The 27,486-nt window shown below is 37.3% G+C and overlaps 1 protein-coding gene across 29 annotated transcripts in view; it reads right to left on the bottom strand.

Moving 5' to 3' along the window:
• LOC129633625 (uncharacterized) overlaps positions 1-27,486 on the bottom strand; it is a 176,388-nt gene that overhangs the window by 76,378 nt on the left and 72,524 nt on the right. For 2 of the 29 annotated variants that reach the window (XR_008705128.1, XR_008705115.1), the window contains one exon: positions 14,630-16,810. The exons of 20 other annotated variants lie outside the window; for them this stretch is intronic. The gene's annotated coding sequence lies outside the window, so the exon portion shown is untranslated. Of the gene's footprint in view, positions 1-4,689; positions 4,987-12,110; positions 12,130-14,629; positions 16,811-19,610; positions 20,128-26,614; positions 26,634-27,486 lie in introns of those variants that run through there. 7 more of the 29 variants (XR_008705136.1, XR_008705155.1, XR_008705123.1 and 4 more) reach the window with 5 other exon arrangements.

Raw genomic sequence — 27,486 nt, 5'->3', positions numbered from 1 at the left:
CAGGCAAGAATACTGGAGTAGGTTGCCATTCCCGTCACCAGGGGATCTTTCTGGCCCAGGGATCAAACCCAGATCTCCTGCATTGCAGGCAGATTCTTTACCATCTGAGATACTGTAGACAATTCAAGTATCACCTGAATTAAATCCCTTATTTTTATACAGTGGAGTTGATGAATAGATTTAAGGGATTAGATCTGGTAGACAGAGAGCCCAAAGAACTGTGGACAGAGGTTCACAACACTGTACAGGAGGTGATGACCAAAACCATCCACAAGAAAAAGAAACGCAAAAAGGCAAAGTAGTTGTCTGAGGAGGCCTTACAAATAGCCTAAAGAAAAGAGAAGCAAAAGGCAAAGGAGAAAGGGGCAGATATACCCATCTGAATGCAGAGTTCTAGAAAAGAGCAAGGAGAGGTTAGAAAGCATTCTTAAGTGATCAATGCAAAGAAATAGAGGAAAACAATAGAATGGGAAAGACTAGAGATCTCTTCCAGAAAATTGGAGATACCAAGGGAACATTTCATGCAAAGATGGGCACAATAAAGGACAGAAATGGTAAGGACCTAACAGAAGAAGAAAAATTAAGAAGCGGTGGCAAGAATACAGAGAACTGTACAAAAAAGGTCTCAATGACCCAGATAACCATGATAGTGTGGTCACTCACCTAGGACCAGACATCCTGGAATGCAAACTAAAGTGGGCATTAGGATGCATTACTACAAAGCTAGTGAAGGTGATGGAATTCCAACTGAGCTATTTCAAATCCTAAAAGATGCTGTTAAAGTGCTACAGTCAATATGCCAGCAAATTTGGAAAACTCAGCAGTGGCCACAGGACTGGAAGAGGTCAGTTTTGATTCCAATCCCAAAGAAAGGCAATGCCAGAGAATGTTCAAACTATTGTAAAATTGTGCTCATTTCACACGCTACCAAGGTAATGCTCAAAATCCTTCAAGATAGGATTCAATAGCACATGAACCAAGAACTACCAAATGTACAAGCTGGGTTTCAAAGAGGCAGAGGAACCAGAGATCAAATTGCCATCAGTTAGACCATAGAAAAAGCAAGGGAATTCCAAAAAAATTCTAATTCTGCTTCACTGACTATGCTAAAGCCTTTGACTGTGCGGATCACAACAAACTGTGGAAAATTCTGAAAGACATGGGAAAACCAGACCACTGTACCTGCCTCCTGAGGAACTTGTATGCAGGACAACAAGGAGCAGTTAGAACTGGACATGAAATAATGACTGGTTCAAAACTGAGAAAGGTGTCCATCAAGACTGTGTATTGTCCCCTTGCTTATTTAACTTACATGCAGAGTACATCAAGCAAAATGCTGGGCTGGATGACTCACAGCTGGACTCAAGATCGCTGAGAGAAATATCAACAACCTCAGATATGCAGGTGATACCACTCTAATCACAAAAAGCAAAGTGAAACTAAAGAGCCTCTGGATAAGCATAAGCACTCCTCCTAGCCTCCTCTTATCTGCCAAAGAACTGACACTTTCAGATTGTGGTGTTGGAGAAGACTCTTGAGAGTCCCTTGGACTACAGGGAGGTCAAACCAGTCAATTCTAAAGGAAATCAACCTGAACGTCCATCGGAAGAACTGATCCTGAAGCTGAAGCTCCAATGCTTTGGCCATTTGATGCAACGAGCGGACTCTTTAGAAAAGACCCTGATGCTGGGAAAGATTGAAGGCCCGAGGAGAAGAGGATGACAGAGGATGAGATGGTTGGATGGCATCACCGACTCAATGGACATGAGTTTGAGTAAACTCCGGGAGATAGTGAAGGACAGGGAAGGCTGCCGTGCTGCAGTTCATAGGGACACAAAGCGTCGGGCACAACTTAATGACTGAACAACAACCAGAACAATCCAAGGTTGGCCTCAAAAGAAATCAGTCCTGGTGACACCTTAATCTCAGAGCCCTAACCTCCAGAATTATGAGGAAACTACTTCTGTTGTTTAAGCCACCTAGTCTGTGATTCTTTGTTATGGCAGCCCTAGCAAACCACTGGAACAGCTTTGTGAAAGGCATCTAAAATCAAACATGAGGAAACCTCAGACAAAACCAACCTGAATGACAACCTGCAATTAAGTAGAACTGCAAAAGCAACAAAGTCATGAAACCCTCAAGCACTTTCACCTTCTGTGAATAAACCTCGCTAAAAGTTCAGTCCCTGGGTCTAGAAGATCCCCTGGAGAAGGAAATGGCAATCGACTCCAGTATTCTTGCCTGGGAAGCCCCATGGACAGAGGAGCCTGGAAGGCTGCAGTCCAAGGGGTCGCAAAAGTGTACACAACAAGCGACTCTATCTGCTGCCTACAGTCTAAATTTATCAGAAACAAGAATTTAAGCCTTGCAAATTTTAGGGAAAAAATAATTTTTTCCAATGACTAATATGAGGAGATAAACTCAGAGCATTTCTCAAGGACCTCTCTATAAGTGCCCTCCATGAGACAATATCCTCCATGCCCCAGACTCATCCTTCCTTCAAACATACTCCTTAGATGGCCGCACGTTTTCATTAAATTGAGAAAGTGGGGCATGAGCTGAGAAGAGAAAGTAGTGAATAAGTGAGATACTTTGCTTTTAAACTATATTTAGAAGAAAATCTTGGCTTTAGTAAATTAGACTTTCATGACAGTGAGTAGTCCGAAAGTTAGGTTTCTCAGTAATTATATTGCCTAAGAAACAAACAAAAATCTCCAATACCTTTGACTCTTCTACTCCTAAAATGACTTGCAACCTCTGGGCCTTTAGCTTTCACGCAGGAAAGCAGGCTACAGAAGCGGTATCACTGCAGATGAGAATACAAATGCACCCCACTGTGATCTGATGTGACCATGAAGGATAATGGACAACAAATCCAGAATCCAGAAAGGACAATGGACAGGTTTGTTTTTTGCTTCTTTCAAACAAATAAATAAATAAATAACCTAATAATAAAGGAGAAGTCCATATACCCAGTTAGAGACTCTTCATAATTCCTGTCCTTCAGGTTTTAATAATTGCGATGGAAAAGTGACTGTGTCCCCAACATGCCCACTCCTTTCTTCTTTTTTCAAAGTGGGTATTTTTGGAACGGGAGATTTTACCGAAGTCATCTTACACAAGTAGTGTATGTCGGTTATGGGTGTGTAGTAGAGGAATCTTACATTTTAGTTTGTAGGTCACTGGAAAATGAAGATTTCTATTTGCACCTGGAGGAGGAGCCCTGAACATATGACTAATCCTCAGAAATCATGGGTTTGCAGCTGGATAAGGAACCTATGGATGTCATTTTAACATTGTCTCCTTTTGGAGGAGGTGCAAGTATTGTAAAATGTATATCCTTGGGTTCACTGGTGTTCAGAGGGATGAATTTGTTCCTTAATATCACTTATCCTTTTCTTCCCTTCTGAGCATTTAAGCACCTGAAGTGAAAGTGAAAGTGTTAGTTGCCCAGTTGTGTCAGGCTCTTTGTGACCCCATGGACAGTAGCCCACCAGGCTCCTCTGTCCATTAGATTCTTCAGACAAGAATACTGGGGTGAGCTGCCATTTCCTACTCTAAGGGAACTTCCCCACCCAGGGATCGAACTTGGGTCTCCTGCATTGCAGGCAGATTCTTTACTGTCTGAGCACCAGGGAACCCCCATTTAACCACCTACCCAGAGACTATATTCCTTTACAAACAGAAGAGAACAACTATCTCTTGGTGAGCCTCATCTGTTTCAAACAGTTGATAACAATATCATAATGAGTGGTAAAGCAAAAAATAAGTTTAAAAATAATAATAATGAAAAGAAAAAAAATCATGGTCCTTGAATGACCTCATGATGTTTAATTTCCCTACTAAATCTAGAAAACCAACCTCCATCTGGCTTGTTCCACAAGGGTTAAAAAAAAAAAAAAGTATCATGTAATTGCCTTACTTACTGCAGTTTAGGACTTACCTAATAAAAAAACACTATTAGAATAATACTGATTATAATCAACACATTTATTCATTACAAATTGTGTGCTGAGCACTCTGCTCAGTGTTTTAAATGAATCATCTAGTTTTCCTTACATTAAAAAAAATCTTACAGTTCATATATAACAAATTTTTTTCATTGTATAGATGAGGAAACAGATTTGATGCATTTAATAATGATTTTTATATTAAAAATGCCAAAATTTCTTAAGTAAAGTAATTAAATTAGTAGAAAGTCATTTTATTAGACTATTCTGTTGTTATTAAAACAGTTGCCAAGTACATGTGAAAGTATGACAGAACACTTGTTATATTTTGTGAATAAGGACTCAATTGTATGCAGAATATGGATACAACCAACAGAAATTTTATAAACTAAAAAGGCCTATGCATTTAAGAACAAGGAACAAATATATACCAATAAATCAGGAACTCTGTTTTATGGTTATATTTTAATTTTTATATATATATATATTAATTTTATTTTTTAACTTTACAATATTGTATTGGTTTTGCCATATATCAACATGAATCCGCCACAGGTGTACACATGTATTTTAATTTTTTTAAAAAATGAAACAAATGACTATTGTCTCCCTTAATAAATTTTTTTCTATTAATAAGCCTAGATATTTTTTCTTTTATTTATATTCCTGAAGTATTTCATATGATTTCATATATTTCAAGAAGTTGACAGATATTTTCAAAATTAAAAAAAAAAACACTAAAACTCAACAAAGTATGTGCTATATTGCCTAACACTCATGTTTAGAGGTGGACTTTCTAAGCAAAATGGTTGGTAAGAACTGATGATTATCGATTGCTAATATGCAGTTGTTTCTAAACTGTTATTTATCCATTTATTTAATATATTTTGAAACCTATTGATTCTGTTTTTTAAAATACTTCTATTCAGTGTCTTATGCATTCCGGGAACTCTGCTGAGTGCTAGAGAGATATAAAGATGAAAAAGACACTGTCCCACTTCCAGAAGAGTTCTTTGTCCAATGGGATCAATTATTTCTAAAGAAAAATACATTAAGCAACATAGTGAAACTTCAAATTTAGTACAACTGTGCATGGATTATTTATTGATCTTATCCTCGGACATTAATTGCACTGTTTCTTTCTAAATATTTAGTAACATTAAAATTGTAAACCACATTTATCTTGAGGACTTATTTAAAATGCCCAGCCACTTAAGGTTATTGAACTCTATAGTATGTCTTGTGTTTTAGGCACTGGGAAAACAGAAATAAAACACATTTGAATGGTATAAGGTTGCTAAAAATAACCACAAATTCAGGTTTGATTGCACAGATAGCACTTAAGGCAAAACACATCTGGTGAACAATTTAATGTAGAGAGCAAAACTGAAATACAAAAAGTTCTGATCTACTTGCCTCAGTAATAAGTACTTGTAAATATTAGGAAGTGTATGATATTGCAACATCAGGTAATCTTATTAAAACTTATTCAGATGCTCAAAATAATGTTTATAATATGAAGCACTTTGTCTTTTTAATATTCTGTAGACAATTTAAAAAGTCATGTCCACCTTCCACCGAGATGATAACTGCCAATACACTGTGAGGGAAGACACAACTGCCTCTCACTTCAGATCCCACTCTCCCAGCAAAGCCCCTGGGCACACAAAGACTGCATAGGGCCACCCACGCCAGGTCTACAAAGACTGCATAGGACCACCCATGCCAGGTCTACAAAGACTGCATAGGACCACCCACGCCAGGTCTACAAAGACTGCATAGGACCACCCACACAAGGATACCTCTTCAAGTCTGCAGTAGGTAAATGTTTCATCTGATGTCATGGAGACAGAGAAAATTAAGCAAAATCAGGAGGCAGAGAAATTTGTTTCAAATGAAAGAACCTGGAAAACCCTTGAAAATACAGCTAATGAAAGAGACAATTCACCAGATAAAGTGTTTGAACATCAGTAATGAGAACAGTAATTGCTAAGTCACTTCAGTCGTGTCCGACTCTGTGCGACCCCATAGACGGCAGCCCACCAGGCTCCCCCGTCCCTGGGATTCTCCAGGCAAGAACACTGGAGTGGGTTGCCATTTCCTTCTCCAATGCATGAAAGTGAAAGTGAAGTCGCTCAGTCGTGTCCGACTCTTAGCGACCCCATGGATTGCAGCCTAACAGGCTCCTCCTTCCATGGGATTTTCTAAGCAAGAGTACTGGAGTGGGGTGCCATTGCCTTCTCTAGAACTATGAAAAAGAATAAATGAACACAATGAGGATTTTCACAGAAACTAGAAAATATAAAAATGATCCAGTCAGAATTGAAGAACACAATAACTGAAATGAAAGACACACTAGAAGGAATTGGAACAGACCACATGATACAGAAGAATGCATGCTGATCTAGAAGACAGAATAATGGAAATCATTTAATAGCATAGCACTAAGAAAGACAAAATAGAGAGAGAGTGAGAGAGAGCTGAAGAGATTTCTGGAACCAAAACTAATCTATCAATATTAACATTATAGATATCCCAGAAAGAGAAGAGAGAGAAAGGGGTAAAAAATGTGTTTGTACAATTATGGCTTGAAACTTCTGGAACCTGTAGAAAAAAACAAATATCCCTGGTGGCTCAGCTGGTAAAGAATCCACCTGCAATGTGGGAGGCCTGGGTTCGATCCCTGCATTGGGAAGATCCCCTGAGAAGAATACCCACTCCAGTATTCTGGCCTGGAGAATTCCATGGACTGTATAGTTCATGGGGTCACATGGAGTCGGATATGACTGAGTGACTTTCACTTTCACAGGACACACAGAGTCCCAGCCAAGATGAACCTAAAGAGACCCACACCAAATTATATCATAACTAAAATGTCAAAAGGTAAAGGTAAAGAGAAAATTCTAAAGACAGCAAGGAAAAATAAAAGTCATACAAAAAGAATCCCCATGAAACTATCAGCTGATTTTTCAGCAGAAACTTTACAGGTCAGAAGGGAATGGCATGACAGCATGATACACTTTAAAGTCCTGAAAGGAAAACCCCTACAACCTAGGGTAGTTTTTAGCCAGCAAGATTATTATTCAGAGTTAAAGTACACATTTAAAAAACCCAAAAAACCAAAACAACTTCTCAAGCAAGCAAAAACTTAAAGAATTCATCAATACTAAACTGACCCTAAAAAAAAAAAAAAAAAAGTTAAAGGGTCTTCTCTAAGTGGGAAAAAGGGGTTACAACAAGAATTAAGAATTTATAGGAAAGGAAAACAAAAACTGCTAGTGAAGGCAAATGTATAGTAAAGGGTGTGGATTAACCACATAAATTCTAGTACATGCTTTAAAAGAAAAAAATTGGAAAACCAACAACCGAAATAAAGGGTTAAATGATAAGCATAAAAATGTAAAATATGACACCAGAAATGCAAAATGTGGAGGACAGAAGTCAGAAAAATTGTAGAATGACTACCAGTTTAAAACATGTAGATATAGGTCAACATATATGAAACCCATGGAAATCACAAATCAAAAACCTACAACAGATATACAAAAACTAGAAAGGAAGCAACAAAAACATACTGCTAAAGAAAGTCATCAAACCACAAGGAAAAACCTACAAGAACAGAGAAGAACTATTAAAACTATTAACACATTGTATTAAGTAATACAATGGCAAGTAGATACATATCAATAATCACTTAAAACACCAATGCACTAAATGATCAAAGACATAAGGTGTCTGATTGCATAATAAACAAGACCTATTCATATGCTGCCTACAAAAGGCTCAGAGCTAAAAACAGACGCAGATTGAAAGTGAGAGGATGGGAAAAGATATTTCATACAAACAAAAATGATCAAAGAAGACATACAGATGGTCAACAAGTGCATAAAAAGATGATCAACATCGTTAATCATCAGAAAAATGCAAACCAAAACCACTATGAATTATCAGCTGACACTGGTCATACTGGTTATCATAAAAAAGACCAAAGATAACAAATGTTGGTGAGGATGTGGAGAAAAGGCAGCTTGTAGTACACTGTAGGTGGGAATATAAATTTGTGTTGCTACTGTGTAAAACAGTACGAAGGTTCATCAAAAAACTAAAAATAGAACTACCTTATGGCCCAACTATTGCACTTCTAGTGTATATGTGTGTGTGTGTGTGTGTACATATATATATATATATGAATGAAGAAAAAAATACTAATTCAAAAAGACACATGCCCCAATATTCATTGTATTATTTACAACAGTCATGATATGGAAGCCATCTAAGTTTCCATTAACAGATGAATGATAAAGAAGTGCTATATATATATATATATATGCATATATATATATGCAGTGAAATGTTGCTCAGACATTAAGAAGAATGAAGTTCTGCCATTTTCAGTGACACGAATGAATTAGAGGTTATCATGCTTAGGGCCATAAGTCAGAGAAAGACAAATCCTCTACGTTATCATTTATGTGTGGAATTTTTAAAATATCCCAGTACGTTGAGCAATACAGAAGCAGACTCACAGATAAACAGAATAAACTTGTTACCAGTGAGGAGAGGGAAAGGGCAGGGGCGAATTAGGGGTATGAGATTAAGAAATATGTATAAAGTAGATAAGCCACAAAAATACACTGTACAATAACTTAAGGCTCTGGTTTCCTGAGGTACCAGTGGGGCATGAAGATGTGCTGCCTCCTTGTGGCCACACCTGAGAACTACAACTTTAAAACCCGCACTGCCGGACACTTATGGGTCACAAGTTCTCTGGGCTGCCCTTGAACCCCTTCCCTCAAGAAATGTCCCAAGGCAGGTAATGGGAAACAAAATCAAAACAGCACTGACTCTCTAGAAACCAATATCAAGAGCTAAACTTTACTGTCTCAAAGAAAATCACCTGAAAAGAAGATGCTCAGCCTCCCTAGTGATTAGAAAAACTGTCAATCATAATGAGGCTATATCCCCTGACACCAGTCATCACAAGATCCACACAGGAAGAATGCTACAGATGGCAGGGATAAAAGGGAGCCACCATACACTGAAGGTGGGAATGTAGATTTGCAACAGCCACTATGGAGAAAAGTAGCAAAGTTCCTTACAAAAATGAAAAATAGAGGTACCCTGAGAGTGAAGAAAGTAGGGAAATCCACTAGACCATTCAGGTATGACCTAAATCAAATCCCTTATGATTATACAGTGGAACTGAGAAATAGATTTAAGGGACTAGATCTGATAAGCAGAGTGTCTGATGAACTATGGACTTAGGTTTGTGACATTGTACATGAGACAGGGATCAAGACCATCCCCATGGAAAAGAAATGCAAAAAAGCAAAATGGCTGTCTGGGGAGGCCTTACAAATAGCTGTGAAAAGAAGAGAAGTGAAAAGCAAAGGAGAAAAGGAAAGATATAAGCATCTGAATGCAGAGTTCCAAAGAATAGCAAGGAGAGATAAGAAAGTCTTCCTCAGCGATCAATGCAAAGAAATAGAGGAAAACAACAGAATGGGAAAGACTAGAGATCTCTTCAAGAAAATTAGAGATACCAAGGGGACATTTTATGCAAAGATGGGCTTGATAAAGGACAGAAATGGTATGAACCTAACAGAAGCAGAAGATATTAAGAAGAGGTGGCAAGAATACACAGAACTGTACAAAAATTATCTTCATGACCCAGATAATCACGATGGTGTGATCACTGACCTAGAGCCAGACATCCTGGAATGTGAAGTCAAGTGGGCCTTAGAAAGCATCACTACGAACAAAGCTAGTGGAGGTGATGGAATTCCAGTTGAGCTATTTCAAATCCTGAAAGATGATGCTGTGAAAGTGCTGCACTCAATATGCCAGCACATTTGGAAAACTCAGCAGTGGCCACAGGACTGGAAAAAGTCAGTTTTCATTGCAATCCCAAAGAAAGGCAATGCCAAAGAATGTTCAAACTACTGCACAATTGCACTCATCTCACACGCTAGTAAAGTAATGCTCAAAATTCTCCAAGCCAGGCTTCAGCAATATGTGAACCGTGAACTTCCAGATGTTCAAGCTGGTTTTAGGAAAGGTAGAGGAACCAGAGATCAAATTGCCAACATCTGCTGCCTCATGGAAAAAGGAAGAGAGTTCCAGAAAAACATCTATTTCTGCTTTATTGACTATGACAAAGTCTTTGACTGTGTGGATCACAATAAACTGTGGAAAATTCTGAAAGAGATGGGAATACCAGACCACCTGACCTGCCTCTTGAGAAACCTATATGCAGGTCAGGAAGCAACAGTTAGAACCGGACATGGAACAACAGACTAGTTCCAAATAGGAAAAGGAGTAACATTAAGGCTGTATATTGTCACACTGCTTATTTAACTTATATGCAGAGTATATCATGAGAAACGTGGAATCAAGCTGGAATCAAGAGTTGCTGGGAGAAATATCGATCACCTCAGATATGCAGATGACACCACCCTTATGGCAGAAAGTGAAGAGGAACTCAAAAGCCTCTTGATGAAAGTGAAAGAGGAGAGTTTAAAAAGTTGGCTTAAAGCTCAATATTCAGAAAACAAAGATCCTGGTATCTTTTTCCATCACTTCATGGGAAATAGATGGGAAACAGTGGAAACAGTGTCTGACTTTATTTTGGGGGGCTCCAAAATCACTGCAGATGGTGATTGCAGCCATGAAATTAAAAGACACTTACTCCTTGGAAGGAAAGTTAAGACCAATCTAGACAGCATATTAAAAAGCAGAGATGTTTCTTTGCCAACAAAGGTCCATGTAGTCAAGGCTATGGTTTTTCCAGTGGTCATGTATGGATGTGAGAGTTGGACTGTGAAGAAAGCTGAGCAGCAAAGAATTGATACTTTTGAACTGTGGTGTTGGAGAAGACTCTTGAGAGTCCCTTGGACTGCAAGGAGGTCCAACCAGTCCATTCTATAGGAGATCAGTCCTGGGTGTTCATTGGAAAGACTGATGCTGAGGCTGAAATTCCAAAGCTTTGGCCACCTCCTGAGAAGAGTGGACTCATTGGAAAAGACACTGATGATGGGAGGGATTGTGGGCAGGAGGAGAAGGGGATGACAAAGAATGAGATGGCTGGATGGCATCACCGACTCGATGCACATGAGGTTGGGTGAACTCCCGGAGTTGGTGATGGACAGGGAGGCCTGATGTGCTGCGATTCATGGGGTCACAAAGAGTCGGACACGACTGAGTGACTGGACTGAACTGAACTGAACTGAGATTAGGAATCTCACTATGGAGCATATACCCAGATAAATCCATCCTTCAAAAAGACACATACCCCTCAAAAGTCATTGCAATACCCAAGACACAGAAATAATCGAACTGTCCATAACCAGATGAATCCAGAAAGATGTTACATATACTCTCTATACTATTACTCAGCCAGAAAGCAGAATGAAATTTGTGCCATTTGCAGCATCATGGATGGACCACGAGATTATCACATGAAATCGGGTAAACCAGACAGAGAAAACAAACATCACGGATACCATTTATGCTACTGCTGCTGCCAAGTCACTTAAGTCATGTCTGACTCTGTGTGACCCCACAGATGGCAGCCCACCAGGCTCCCCCGTCCCTGGGTTTCTCCAGGCAAGAACACTGGAGTGGGTTGCCATTTCCTTCTCCAATGCATGAAAGTGAAAAGTGAAAGTGAAGTCGCTCAGTTGTGTCCGACTCTTCGTGACCCCATGGACTGCAGCCCACCAGGCTCCTCCGTCCATGGGATTTTCCGGGCAAGAGTACTGGAGTAGGGTGCCATTGCCTTCTCCAGGACTCAAAAACCTGATACAAATGAACAAATGTACCAAACAAAAACAGGTTCACAGACTTAGAAAAGGAACATAATTACCAAAAGGGGAAGTTGGGAGGGATACATTAAGAGGCTGTGACTATGAGAAACACACATATAAAAGAGATAATCAGTGAGGACCTTTGAGATAGTCCAGGACATGACTGAGTGACTTCACTTTCACTTTTCACTTTCATGCATTGGAGAAGGAAATGGCAACCCACTCCAGCGTTCTTGCTTGGAGAATCCCAGAGACAGCAGAGCCTGGTGGGCTGCTGTTTATGGGGTCGCACAGAGTCAGACATGACTCAAGTGACTTAGCAGCAGCAGGACACTCTATTCAACAGTCTGTCATAACCTTCATGGTAAAGGAATCTGAAAAACAATGGGTACAGGTATAAGTGAATAGTGTGGTTGTAGAACTGAAAAGTCAACATTGTATAGCAACTACGGATGTGAGTTTGAGTAAACTCCAGCAGCTGTTGATGGACAGGGAAGCCTGGCATGCTGCAGTCCATGGGGTTGCAAAGAGTTGGACATGACTGAGCGACTGAACTAAACTGATACTGCAGTAGAAAATAGAAACTGAATTTTAATAAATTTTTAAAAATAAAAATAATATATTGCACAGTGAAGGGAATTATAGCCATTATCTTGTAATATCTTTAAATGGAATATGATCTATAAAAATATTGTTACCATATTGTACATCTGAAATTAACATATTATTATAAATAAACTATACTTCAACCTTTTAAAAAAAGACAAGAAACAAAAGTAAAAAGAATGAAAAATATGGTACAACTAAGACATAAAACCTTGTGGAAAATTTCTTGGACTAAATCAGGTACTGTGATCAGTACTTTATGCCTTTAAAACTGAGGTTTATAACCTCTAGTGAATCATGGATTCATCTTAGTGTCTCAAACAACACTTTCTAACAGAATGAAAGTGAGAGTTGCTCAACTGTGTACAACTCTTTGTGACCCCATGGTCTAGACAGTCCATGGGATTCTCCAGTCCAGAAATAACCTTTCCCTTCTCCAGGGGATCTTCCCAACCCAGGGATAGAACCTAGGTCTCCCACATTGCAGGCAGATTCTTTACCAGCTGAACTGCCAGGGAGCTTCTAAGAGAATAGTATGAAAATATATATAATTTCTGAGTTTATCACTTTCAGAAAGATTAAGCATTATTCTTCGTGTAACTTTTGTTTCAATTTTGTGTTATGTCTATGTGTATGTGTGTGCATACGTGTGTGCACTTGTGGCATATATTTCCATTCCTGATAGAATGTACTACATGCTGTAGGGCATGGGCAAACCATTTGACAGTCCCTGCCTTAGCTCACTTAACTCACCACAAGAAAAGTATATATTAAGCACAATTAACAGTGCCAATTTATAGAAGGAAAATTGCATTTCATATTTGACATGTAATTTTACCAATTACCATTTACTGTGTTAAATCTTGAACCTGAGATTCAAAACATATCATAATACCATGATTTAGATTCTGCTTTTTCTGAGTATCTGCTTTTCCACAGATTTCCTAGTTTTTAAACCTCTTAATCCCTTTCAATTTCTATCTCCCTCCCTGGCTCCCTCTATCTCTCACCCCACTTTATGATCTAGAATAATTCTGTTCTTAGTTTAATCTTTTCTTCCATGCCAACCTCTGTGAATTCCCATCTTTCAGCTACAAAGAAAAAATAAAAGTATTTCTTAGCATAATCTCTATGATCAATTTGTAAATAATCTCATATGAAAATATTTGCCATTATACATTTGAAATTTGTATGAATTTATCGACTATGTCTCTCTTGTTCTTCCAGGGTTCCAGGAGAACCACACGAACCTGTCTTCAGCATTTTATACATACACACACTCAACTCTTTCTAGGACATATATTTATGATAACATAGCATTCTGGATATTATGAAAAGCAAAACATTTAGGAGTTGGATGTTGTTCAGGCTCTAAGTTGTATCTGACCCTTTTGACCCCATGGACTATGGGATTTCTCAGGCAAGAATACTGGAGTGAATTGCCATTTGCTTCTCCAGTTGGGTTGGCTCTTCCCAACCCAGAGATCAAACCCTTGTCTCCTGCATTGACAGGCAGATTCTTTACTGCTCAGCCACTAGGGAAGCCCAGGAGTTGGATAAACTATAACAAATATAAATGTATTGCCAAGCTTTTAAGAACTTATAAGCAAAACATCTGAGAGAAATAAACAAACACACTGCTAAGTCACTTCAGTTGTGTCCAACTCTGTGCGACCCCATAGATGGCAGCCCACCAGGCTCCCCCATCCCTGGGACTCTCCAGGCAAGAACACTGGAGTAGGTTGCCATTTCCTTCTCCAATGCATGAAAGTGAAAAGTGAAAAGGAAGTCGCTCAGTCGTGTCCGACTCTTCACGAACCCATGGACTGCAGCCAACCAGGCTCCTCTGTCAGTGGGATTTTCCAGGCATACTAAAGCCCTACAAAAACCCAATATATCCAATTCTAGAAAGTCAAAGGTAAGTTAAAAGACTGAATTAAATGCAGAAGAGAGTGTTGCTCCCTCAGGGCCAAAACCTAGCACAGCAAAACAGAGTTTGGAGCACTCTCACCACACAGACACAAAAGGTAACAGTGTGAGATAGAGGATGTGTTAGTCGATGTTGTGGCAATCATTTCATAATGATCATCCCTTGTATGTGCTAACATTTGCAATTTCGCTTGTTAATTATACCTCAATAAAGCATGGGAAAAACAATTGGGGCCATTGTAGTTCTAAGGGGGAACTGTACATTGGTCCTACAGCCAGACAAAGTCAAAAGACAGCTGATGTCTCAGAGAACTGGAAAAAACCTAAAGCTGATACATATATAAGGGATGCTTTATTTCATTAGCCATTTAGGATGCTCTACTTCATTTGTCATATAAGAAGCATAAATTATTTTAAAAGCTTTACTGAAATAGAGTTGACATGTACATATTTAATGTGCACAATTTGGTAAGTCTGATGTGTTAGTAAACATACGACATCATTACCACCATCAAGATAATGAAGCTATCGATCACCTCCAAAAGTTTCCTTATGCCCTTTGTAATTCCTCTGTTCACCCAGACACTCTTCATCTCTGTATCCACCTGCATCAAACTCTCCACACCAGTCCTCAGTTACCCACAGCCCTACTTTATGTGATTATATTAATGTATTGGTTTACATTTCCAAGAATGTTACACAAATAGAATTACTAGTACGCTCTCTTTATTTTGGGAGAATGGGTCTGGCTCCTTTCAGCTCAACTATCTTGAAATTGATTCATACTGTTACACATACCAATTTTTTTTGACACTTTATGATTAGGTCTTATTTCATCATATTTATAAAGCACATTTTTGTTCATTCCTCAGCTGAAGGAAACCTATGTTGCTTATAATTCTAAACTATTACAAATAAATTCTGTGAAATTTTGCATAGCAATCTTCTTGTGGAAACATCCTTTCATATCTCTTGAGTAAACACCTTGTCATACAAAGCCAGAGTCATGTGGTAATCACAGGTTTATCTTTTATGACGCTCCAAACTGTTACCTTATCCCTTACCCCAAATCGATCATACTATTTTAGGTGTATGAGCATTCTGCTTGTACAATACCCTCACACATGTGGTATTTTGTTGTTGTTGTTGTTAATTAGAACTTAAACCATTTTAACAGATACTGATGAAAGACAAATCAAAGAAAATTTAAATATAAAAGGTGTTTTTTTTTTTTTTTTTCTGCTCTTTGGCCTCCTCTCTCCCTTCTCCTGTGCCTTGTGTATCTGCATCATTCACTGACCAAGCCTTCATCTCAGCAGAAATGCTTGTTCACCTGTTCACCCATAAAGAACAACATTCTCCAGTATCGACAAGGTGACTCCTTAGGAGATAATATTCTTGCTTAATCTTGTAAGGGGCCACAATGACCCATGACCTACTACTCGCTTTGTACGTGAAGACCTGGATTGTGTAAGCTGTCAATAACGTGTCACTTAATGTATAGCCCCTTTTCTCAAAACTTTATATAACTGCGCTTTAGGCTCTAATGGGCAGAACAGTTCTTGGAACTTTCTGAGAGGCTGTTACTAAATTTTTTCATTGATAGCATAAAATGAAACCTCATTGGGGCATAATTGACATTTCCTAATGACTGATTTTTAAATATTCTGGTGTTCATTTGTCATCTGTATATCATCTTTGGCAAAGTATCTGACAAATTATCTGCTCATTTAAAATATTGCCTTTTGCTTTCTTATAGTTGAATTTTCAGAAATCTTCATATATCATGAATATATGTATTGAGCTGGCCATAAAGCTTATTTGGTTTTTTCTGCAACATTGTACAGAAAAAATCTAAACAAACTTTTTGGCCAACCCAATATTTTATCAGACTTAATACTTGCAAATATTCTCTCCAATTCTGTAGTTTGCCTTTCATTTTCTTAACAGTATATTTTGAGGAGCAAAAGCTCTTAATATTTTTGAAGAACAATTTATCCATTTTCTTTTAGTGATTTATGGGTTTTATGTCACACGAAGGAAATGTTTTGCCTTAAAAAGATCACAAAATTTCCTATTATATTTTATTCTAGAAGTTACATAGTCATGGGTTGTGCACGGTTTGTTGAAAAGACTATTCGTTGTCTACCAAAGTGCATTTGTGCTTTTGACGAATGTAAGCTGACCATATATATATGGATTTAGTTGTGAACTCTATATTCTGAACTATGAGGTCTAGTTTTGAAGTCTATATTGATTTAGTTTTCTATCTTTATACCAGTACCGCATACTATTGATTACTGTAACTTTAAATAACACACTTCCAACCTTGCCATTTTATGAAAGCTCTTTTGGCTACTGTATTAGTGTTCTTCAGAGACACAGACTGAACAGGGCGTGTGTGTCTGTGTGTGTCTGTCTCCTGACGAGTCCCAAGATCTGCATATCGAGTCAATAAGCCATCAACTCCAAGGCTGGCAGGCTTGATATCCGGAAAGAACCAATGTTTCAGGTTGAGTTCTAAGGCAGGAATAAATGTAGTGTCCCATTACTAAGGCAGTCAGCAGAATTGTCTCTTACCTGGAGAAAGGTTCCTCTTCAGATCTTCAACTGATTGGATGAGGCTTACCCGCATTAAGGAGAGTCATCTCTTGTTTTCAATCTAACAATATAAATCTCAGTCTCATAGCCTCCAATTAAAATAAATAAATTTAAATTTTAAAAAAGCCTTCACGAAAACATCCTGAATAATTTTTGACAAAACAGCTAGCACTCTGTGGGCTGTTCAAAGTGACATACAAACTGAACCGTGACAGTTACTCTGGTCCTTTGCATCTCAATATGAATTTCAGTTGATGGAGTTCTACAAAAAGTCTACTGGAATTTTGACTGGGGTTGTGTTGAATCTATAGTTGATTTTAGGAAGAACTGAAATAACAAATATATTTCCGTTTCCTGATACATAAACATTGTATCTCACTATTTAGGTTTCCTGTATTGTCTTTAAGCAAAGTTTTATAGTTTTCAGTGAACAGTCTCTGGAGTTTTTTTGCCTAAAATGCCTCTAAGCAGCTTGTATTTTTGGTGCAGTAAGTGGCATCACTGATTTCTGATATTTTTATGTCTTCTCTCTCTCCTGGTTAACAATGTTAATTGTTACCAGCAATTAACAATTGTTAACAACAAATGTTAGCTGGTTATATTAATTTTCTGGAAAAAAAAAAACAAAACTAACTTCAGTTTTCATTGAGTCTTTTTGTTGTTGTTTTTCTTTATTGCTGATTTCTACTTTGATCTTATTTCCTTTTATTTGCTTACTTTGTGGTTCATCTGCTCTTATTTCTCTAGTTTCTCAAGGTAATTAATATCTACACACATTAATTTGAAAGCTTTATTTTATTCTGAGTTAGATGTTTAATGCAATAGATTCCCTTTTTAGCTGCATCCAACAGATTAAGTATGTTGTATTCTCATTTTCACAAATTTTAAAATATTTCTTACTCTTTTGATTTCTCCTTTGACCTGTGTGTTATTTAGAGTTATGCTGCTTAATTCCAAATATTTGTGAATTTTAAATATATCTTTCAACTAATAATCTTTAATTTAGTTCCTTCATGGTCAAGAACTTACTTGGTAGACTTGAATACTTTGGAATTTATCGAGTTCTGTTTTATGGCAAAGAATATAGTGAATGTTCTTGATCAATGTTCTATGTGCACTGGAGAAGAATGTGCACTTTGCTATTATTGGGTGAAGTGTTCTATAAATGTCAATTTGATTTACTTGTTTAATAGTGTCATTCAATGTTTTCAGTCCTTACTGGTTTATCTATTTGTTCTATATTCTTGAGAGAGGAGTTTTGAAATCTGCAAGTACTACTGTGGATTTGTTTTCTTTTAATTTAATCAGTTTGTGCTTAAGTACTGTGAATCTTTATCATTCGGTGTAGAAACACCTAAGATGGTCCGAGGTTGTTTTTTTTGAAAAATTGATCCTCTTGCCATCATGCAATTACCCTCTTTATACTTTGTTCTGAAATCTATGTTAATATTAGTAGAACTACCACTATTTTTTTCTTTTGAAATATGGTGAATTTTTCTATTAGTTTACTTTTTACCTTTTCTGGTTGTATGTTTAATGTGGTTTTTTTGTAGGCAGCATGTAGTTGGGCCATTTTTTTTTAAATATATATATACATTAGAATAAATTCTCTCTTAATCTGAGTATTTAGCTCATTCACTTGATTTTGAATATGGATATTGCTGGGTTTTTACCTACCATTTTCCTGTTTGTTTTCTCTGTATAGCATCTGTTCTTGTTCCATTTTTCTTCTTTTTCTGCCTTATGTTAAACAAGTTTAGTCCTCTTTCTCAATCACATTTTATCTCCTTTGTTGGCTTATTAGTTTTGTTCTCTTAATGGCTGCTTTAGGACTTATATACAGCTTTAAACTATCACATTTTAACCTTTAAGTGATATTACACTACCTGATGTTTAATATAAGAACCTCATAGCTGCATAATTCCATTTTTCTCTTTCTAGGCTAGATGACAGTTTTGTTGAAAAAAAGAAAAAGAAAAAGCAGCCTCTGCTATCCAGAATGTAATCTAATGCTCATAGCTAAGCCTTGATGTTATTATATAATGATTTAATGCTTACAGCTTAATCACTTTGTTCTACTATTGAATGTGACAAAATCCCTGTTATCAGGTGAGATTACTTTGAGATTATGATACAATGAAACAAAAACAAGGTCACTAGAAAATTCACAAAACACTAAGGGTCCCGCATTGTAAGTGTCTTCACCAATCACAGCTCTGTCCTCATTTTGGTCTGCCTTCTTACAGAAAAGAATTATTGAGATGCCCAATCACGCGATTGTTCCACTTTCTGACAGAATGTGCCCCTGCTTCTTTAGCACCTTCCCCAAATTTCCCAACCAGAGCCTAAACACTCATAGATTCTTCTAACATCCTCTTCCTAATGCAGTCCGCAGCTCCTGATGCTGCGTTCCACCCCACTGCAACGAGTAATAAACTCAAGGCATTTTACTATATGTACTTTCCTGGTGATCATTAGTTAAAGAGTATTGACATTTTCATATATTTTCTTTTACATGTGTAACAAGATTATCATGTGAAGATGTGGAATAAAAAAAAAATGCTCAAATGTTCACTTTGTGAAATAAAAAATCTGATCATTTAGACTACCATTTTGATACTATCTTATAAAATTGAGAAGGTAAGCAACCTGTGAATTATACTCCTTGATTAATAGGCTTGTGTACCAGCCAATGAATATCTCCAATATGCCCAAACAATTGTTTATAATAGGAAAAAAACTGAAAACATTTTATTTCCATCAATAGGGAAATGGACAAATAAACTACAGCATGTTCATACAGTGAATATTAATGAAATATAGTTGCATGCATCAAAATGAATACATTTCTTATTCAGTCAGAAAAGAAAATAATATAATACCACTAAATATAAAGAGCAAATTATATAAAACCAAACAGTATATGGCTGGGCATGTATACATTTGTACAAAAAATATAACCAAAACATTTTAAACACAACATTTTGGTGATTAGTTTCCTCTGGGTAAGAAGAGAGTTTGGATCAGTGATTTGTATGAACAAAGGATTAAAAAATATAATTATTTTATAATTTCTTAATACTTAACTTGGGCTTGCCTAGTGACTCAGAGGTAAATTATCCTCCTGTCAATGCAGGAGACATGGGTTTGATTCCTGGGTTAGGAAGAGCCGTTGGAGGACGAAATGGCTACCCTCTCCAGTATTCTTGCCTGGAAAATCCCATGGACAGATGAGCCTGGTGGGTTATGATCAATGGGGTCACAAAAGAGTCAGACATGACTTAGTGACTAAACAACAATACCTAACTAGGGCTGGGAATTAATGGGTTCTTACTATACTTTTATCATGCATGAATTAGGGGTGCATGATTATTTTTCATAGTAAAAGGACATTTATCTATTTGTATATGTTAATAAAAATTATCCAAATTTAAATTTAAGGTTAAAAAATGACTAATCTTTAAAGACTACATATATGAGATCATTTTCTAACAAGGCTGCCTGAGTGAGTGAGGCTGTCTCACTCTTCAGAGGAATTAAACTTTGAACAATAATTTGCGGCTTGTATAATTTATAATCATATAAATCTGATAAAGCATGATTTTTTGTGCTCAATAAAGAGACGGTAACCTCAAATATTTATCAAAAATCAGTTTTTAGAAACATACTGAAACAAAAAATCAGTTTTTGAAACTTTTCCATTTTATTCATGTCCATTCTCAAACCATTTTTGGACTAGGCTTGCATTCTGCTGGTTCCCTCATTAAATAAATGAAATTTTGATATATGAATTTTTTCTCTTGAGCATTATGTTTTTAACATTTTGAGAATTATAACTGACTCATGAAAATCCCACTGAGATGTTACACTCACTCGATTGGGAAACAGCTAAGAAAATTAATGAGTGCAGATTTGAAACCTCTGCCCTTTCCTGATCAGTGAATTCTTGCTGATTTGTGGCAGAATGGCTTTGTTTTCAGAACTCCTATATGTTAATATCTAATGATCTAAGGTGTCTTTATCTTTCAGAAGATAGAAAATTTTAAAAAACAAACAAACATAAGCAATGACTGAAAATTGATTAAAAAGATGGTCAAATCCTCATTACTCTGTTTATTATCTTTCTTTTTTTTTTTTTTTTTTTGGGTCGTGAAGATCTTTTTTGTGCAGGTCACTTTCATCAAGAGGCTTTTTTTTTTAATTTTATTTTATTTTTTAAACTTTACATAATTGTATTATCTTTCAAATAGGAATCTGAAATATTTAGTCTGATTTGGTCTTGGAGTTCATGGCAGAACGTTTTCCCTTCAGAGTCAAAGCCTTGTATATCTGGTTCTAGTTGGACCCCTGCCTTTTTGCAACTGAGGTACTATCTGGGGTGCCACTGTTTCAGTGTGAAAAATGGTGAAATAGAATAATGAACTTTCAGATGCCTGCTAGTGTTTCTTTTGTTTAAGGAATTTTATGGCAGGGGGGGAAGTGAGGGAGGTCACAAAGTTAGAATCACAAAGCTAAGTGGGAAAGGAAATAGCAGCCCACAGGGGCCTGTATGTCTTATAACTGAAGAAAGAGTAAAATATGTACATATTTTTATTAGAATAAGAAATTACCATTTCTTAAAGGTCTGCCTAATGGAAAGGTTTTGGGATTTTTTTTTTTTCATCTGTTTCGCCACACAGGAATTGTTTTCATGTATTTTTTGTGTCTGGATTTTTTTTCATCTATGGAAAAAGTTGTAAAAGAAAGTTCTTTATGAACTTAAGTATTTTATCTGTAAAATAAAAGAGCTTTTATTTCTTGTGCTAATGTTATATTAACATGAAATCTTTTCCTAAGATATAACACATTCAATTATAAAGTTTCGTAACATTAAAGAAGTCCTTATTCTGATCAGCTAATAAAGAATAAATGCATCTATAAACCTGAGAGGCTCATAAGAATTCAATTTGAATATACAGAAAGAAGCCGCCAAACTTTGAATACTTGAAATATACTAGGTTTCTCAGAAGAATGTCTTCTTACCAAAGCTGCTAACACCACCACTCATTTTGAAATATTTGTATAGAATAAACATGTATATTTAAAAATGTAAAGGATTTGGTTTGTTTTGCCCTGGAAAGCCTAGTTAATAAAAACGTACTTGAACTTCCACATCAGCACGATGGCAGAAGCTCTATACAGTCAGCAAAAACAAGACTGGGACATGACTGTGGCTCAGATCATGAACTCCTTATTGCAAAATCAGACTTAAATTGAAGAAAGTAGGGAAAAGCATTAGACCTAAATCAAATCCCTTATGATTATACAATGGAAGTGACAAGTAGATTCAAAGGATCAGAGCTGATAGACAGAGTGCCTGAAGAAATATGGATGGAGGTTCATAACACTGTACAGGAGGTGGTGATCAAAACTATCTCCAAGAAAAAGAAATGCAAATAGGCAAAACAATTGTCTGAGGAGGCCTTAAAAATAGCTGAGAAAAGAAGAGAAGCTAAAGGCAAAGCAGAAAAGGAAAGACATATCCATCCGAATGCAGAGTTCCAAAGAATAGCAAGGAAAGATGAGAAAGACTTCCTCAGTGATCAGTGCAAAGAAATAGAGGAAAACAATAGAATGGGAAAGACTAGAGATCTCTTTAAGAAAATTAGCGATACCAAGGGAGCATTTTGTGCAAAGATGGGCACAATAAAGGACAGAAATGTTATGGACCTAACAGAAGCAGAAGAAATTAAGAAGAGGTGGTAAGAATACACAGAAGAACTGTACAAAAAAGATCTTACTGACCCAGATAACCATTATGGTGTGATCACTGACCTAGAGCCAGACATCCTGAAATGCAAAGACAAGTGGGCCTTAGGAAGCATCATTACAAACAAAGCTAGTGGAGGTGATGGAATTTCAGTTGAGCTATTTCAAATCCTAAAAGATGATGATGTGAAGGGGCTGCACTCAATATGCCAGCAAACGTGGAAAACTCAGCAGTGGCCACAGGACTGTAAAAGTCACTTTTCATTCCAATCCCAAACAAAGGCAATGCCAAAGAATGTTCAGACTACCACACAATTGTACTCATCTCACACGCTAGCAAAGTAATGCTCAAAATTTTCCGAGAGGTTTCAGCAGTACATGAACTGAGAACTTCCAGATATTCAAGCTAGAGTTAGAAAAGGCAGAGGAACCAGAGATCAATTGTCCATATCCGTTGAAACACAGAAAAAGCAAGATTTTTAGAAGAACATCTACTTCTTCTTCATTGACTATTCTAAATCCTTTGACCCTGTAGATCACAACAAACTGTGGCACATTCTTATGGATATGGGATTACCAGACTACCTTACTGGTCTCCTGAGAAATCTGTATGCAGGTCAAGAAGCAACAGTTAGAACTGGACATGGAAAAACAGACTGTTTCCAAACTGGGAAAGTACATAAAGTCTGTATATTGTCACCCTGCTTATTTACCTTATATGCAGAGTACATCATGTGAAGTGCCCGGCTGGATGAAGTACAAGCTGGAATCAAGTTTGCCTGAAGTAATATCAATAACCTCAGATATGCAGATGACACCATCCTTATGGTAGAAAGCAAAGAGGAACTGAAGAGCCTCTTGATATAAGTGATAGAGGAGAGTGAAAAAAGCTGGCTAAAAACTCAACATTCAAAAACTAAGATCATGGCATCCAGTCCCATCACTTCATTGTTAATAGATGGGGAAACAATGGAAATGGTGACGGACTTCATTTTTCTTGGGCTCCAAAATCACCACAGATAGTGACTGCAGCCATGAAATTAAAAGACGTTTACTCCTTAGAAGAAAAGCTATGACCAACCTAAACAGCATATTCAAAAGCAGAGACATTACTTTGCAGATAAAGGTCCATCTATTCAAAGCTTTGGTTTTTCCAGTAGTCATGTATCGATGTGAAAGTTGGACCATAAATAAGGCTGAACACCCAAGAATTTATGCTTTTGAACTGCAGTGGGGAGAAGACTCTTGAGAGCCCCTTGGACTTCAAGGAGATTAAACTAATCAATCTTAAAGGAAATCAGTCCTGAATATTCATTTAAAGGACTGATGCTGAAGCTCCAATATTTGGCCACCTGAAGCAAAGAACTGACTCATTGGAAAAGACCCTGATGCTGTGAAAGACTGAAGGCAGGAGGGGAAGGGGATAACAGAGGATGAGATGGTTGGATGGCATCACCGACTTGATGGACATGAGTTTGAGCAAACTCCAGGAGTTGAAGATGGATGGGGAGGCCTGGTGTGCTGCTGTCTATGGGGTCTTAGAGTCAGACACAACTGAACTGACACTAAGAGAATGTTTCTTTGAAAAGATATAATTGATAATATATTAGCTGGACTCATCCAAAAAAAAAAAGAAAACAAATTGCCCAATAAAATAAGAAATGAAGGTAGAGAGTTATTACAACTGATATCACAGAAATACAACTATAAGAGAATACCATGAACACTTATATGCCAAGAAACTGGACAATCTAGAAAAAAATTGAATAAATTCCTAGAAATATACAATCTATCAAGAATCAATCATGACAAAATAGAAAATATAAATAGACCCATTACTAGTAAAGAGATTGAGTCAGTAATCAAAAACCACCCATAAACAAAAGTTCAGGACCAGATGACTTCACTGCTGAATTCCACCCAACATTTTACGAAAAACTAATCTTTCTCAAACTCTTCCAAATGATCAAGGAAGATGGAACACTTTGAAACTTATTTTAAAAGGCCAGCATTACCCCAGCACCAAAACCAGAAGGGAATTTATAGGCCAATATCTTTAAGGAACAAAAATGCAAAAATCTTCAACACACTATTAGCAAACTGAATTCAACAACGTATTGAAAGTAGTCATACGTATGGCCAAGTGAGAATTATTCCTTGAATCCAAGGATGAGTTAACATCCACAAATCATTTAATGTGATATACTATGGTAAACAAAAGAAGAATAAAATTTGTGATCATCTCAATACATACAGAAAAAGCATCTAACAAATCTACAGTCTACATTGAACTTCATTAAGCACTTTATTTCAGTTGTTTCAGCATTTTTAAAGTTACCACTTTTTAGTATGCTTATCTGGGCTATTAGTGTGGTGAGATTATGATATTCACCTCAGATAGCCTCTTTATGGTTACGTTTTGGTCTTGTTTTGTGTTTTGCATATGACCTCACTAACATGTCCAGGGGTATTTTAATACTTTATAAGAAGCTAATAGTTTGGTCTGATGGTGGAGAATCTGCCTCCCAATGCAGGGGACACGGGTTCAATCACTGGTCCAGGAAGAGTCCACCTGCTACAGATCAACTAAGCCTGCACCACAACTTCTGAGCCTGTACTCTAGAGCCTCAATAGAGCAACTATTGAGTCCACGTGCCACAACTATTAATACTCAAGACTGCACGCTTGGAGCCCGTGCTCCTTAGCAAGAGAAGCCACCACGTTGAGAAGCCTGCACTTGTAACTGGAGAGTAGCCCCCATTTGCTGCAACTAGAGGAAGCCCCTATGCAGCAACAAAGACCCAGCTCAGTCAAATAAATAAGTTAGCATTTAAAATAAGCAAAGCGACATGTAGCATTAAAAAAAAAAAAAAAAGAAACTAATATTTTGTGGCACTGTAAAGATAAATCAAATTTAGGTTTAAACATCATTAATAATTTTCCATTCTCTTTAAAATAAAGAAAAACCAATTATCTTTCTCATCTTCCTCCTCACTACATTTAGGCTATCGTCCTGACTTTTTCTTTTTCTGAAATCTCTACCATTGATGCTTTCTTTTTGCTGTCAGCCTTGCAAATGCTGATATTCCTATCTTTTTTTTATTTAATTTGTTTTCACATCTCAGCCCAAGACGTGTTCTTATGTGTTCTTATGCCATAACTCACAGGTCTTTTCTCAATTGTAATTATTACCACACTTCCTGTTTTTGCTCTTCTAATCATCTGTATTTCTCATTAGGCCAGAGTTTGGGGAGAGTAGTGCTATGTCCATTTCAGGGCCATTTGGAAGGATTTTGCAGCTCATATAGTGAACAAAGTTGCCCATCAAAGAGTGGGTATTTCTTTAGGGTTTTATTTTTCTGGGCTCCAAAATCACTACAGATGGTGACTGCAGCCATGAAATTAAAAGACGCTTACTCCTTGGAAGGAAAGTTATGACCAACCTAGATAGCATATTGAAAGCAGAGACATTACTTTGCCAACAAAGGTTCGTCTAGTCAAGGCTATGGTTTTACCTGTGGTCATGTATGGATGTGAGAGTTGGACTGTGAAGAAGGTTGAGCGCTGAAGAATTGATGCTTTTGAACTGTGGTGTTGGAGAAGACTCTTGCGAGTCCCTTGGACTGCAAAGAGATCCAACCAGTCCATTCTGAAGGAGATCAGCCCTGGGATTTCTTTGGAAGGAATGATGCTAAAGCTGAAACTCCAGTACTTTGGCCACCTCATGCGAAGAGTTGATTCATTGGAAAAGACTCTGATGCTGGGAGGGATTGGGGGCAGGAGGAGAAGGGGACGACAGAGGATGAGATGGCTGGATGGCATCACTGACTCGATGGATGTGAGTCTGAGTGAACTCCGGGAGTTGGTGATCAACAGGGAGGCCTGGTGTGCTGTGATTCATGGGGTCGCAAAGAGTCGGACACGACTGAGCGACTGATCTGATCTGATCTGATGTTCCACTCTTTACTAGGCCATTTGCTCTGTTAGCTTCTCACTAGATGGGGTACAGTTTTGCAGTTAATTATCAGGTTCTTTTAAAAATCCTTGCAGAGGCCCGGTATGTACTAATGGGCCCCTGGGCTAGCTGTTCCTAATAGTCTCTAGGATCAATTCAGTGCCTTACAAAGATAAGTACTTAAAAAAAAAAAAAGTTTAATTGAATTACTTAATTATTGTTACCTCCTGATAAATCAGGTTTCTTCCATTCAGTAATAGTGCTTTAGTTTTATATCATCTTAGGAAGCGATTGATGTAGCTATGAGACAACAAATTTACCAACTGTGTGACCTTGGGAAAGGTTATGGAGCTTCTCTGATTTTTAGTTCCCTCATCTGCTAAATGAAAATATTAAAAAGAATACATTTGAATCAGTTCTAATGAGGTGGATGAAACTGGAGCCTATTATATAGAGTGAAGTAAGCCAGAAAGAAAAACACCAATACAGTATGATAATGCATATATATGGAATTTAGAAAGATGGTAACGACAACCCTGTACGCGAGACAGCAAAAGAGACACAGATGTATAGAACAATCTTTTGGACTCTGTGGGGGGGGGGGGATGATTTGGGAGAATGGCATTAAAACATGTATAATATCATATAAGAAACGAATCGCCAGTCCAGGTTCGATGCAGGATACAGGATGCTTGGGGCTGGTGCACTGGGATGACCCAGAGGGATGGGATGGGGAGGGAGGTGGGAGGAGGGTTCAGGATGGGGAACACGTGTACACCCGTGGCGGATGCATGTTGATGTATGGCAAAACCAATACAATATTGTAAAGTAAAAAAAAAAAAATTAATTAATTAAAAAAAGAAAATATTAATAGTACTTATTCCACAGAACT

Source organism: Bubalus kerabau, chromosome 19 (assembly GCF_029407905.1).
Source record: "Bubalus kerabau isolate K-KA32 ecotype Philippines breed swamp buffalo chromosome 19, PCC_UOA_SB_1v2, whole genome shotgun sequence".
NCBI classification, from domain to species: Eukaryota; Metazoa; Chordata; class Mammalia; order Artiodactyla; family Bovidae; genus Bubalus; species Bubalus kerabau.
Note: the sequence above shows the minus strand (reverse complement) of the source record. Positions and strands in the feature narration are given on the sequence as shown.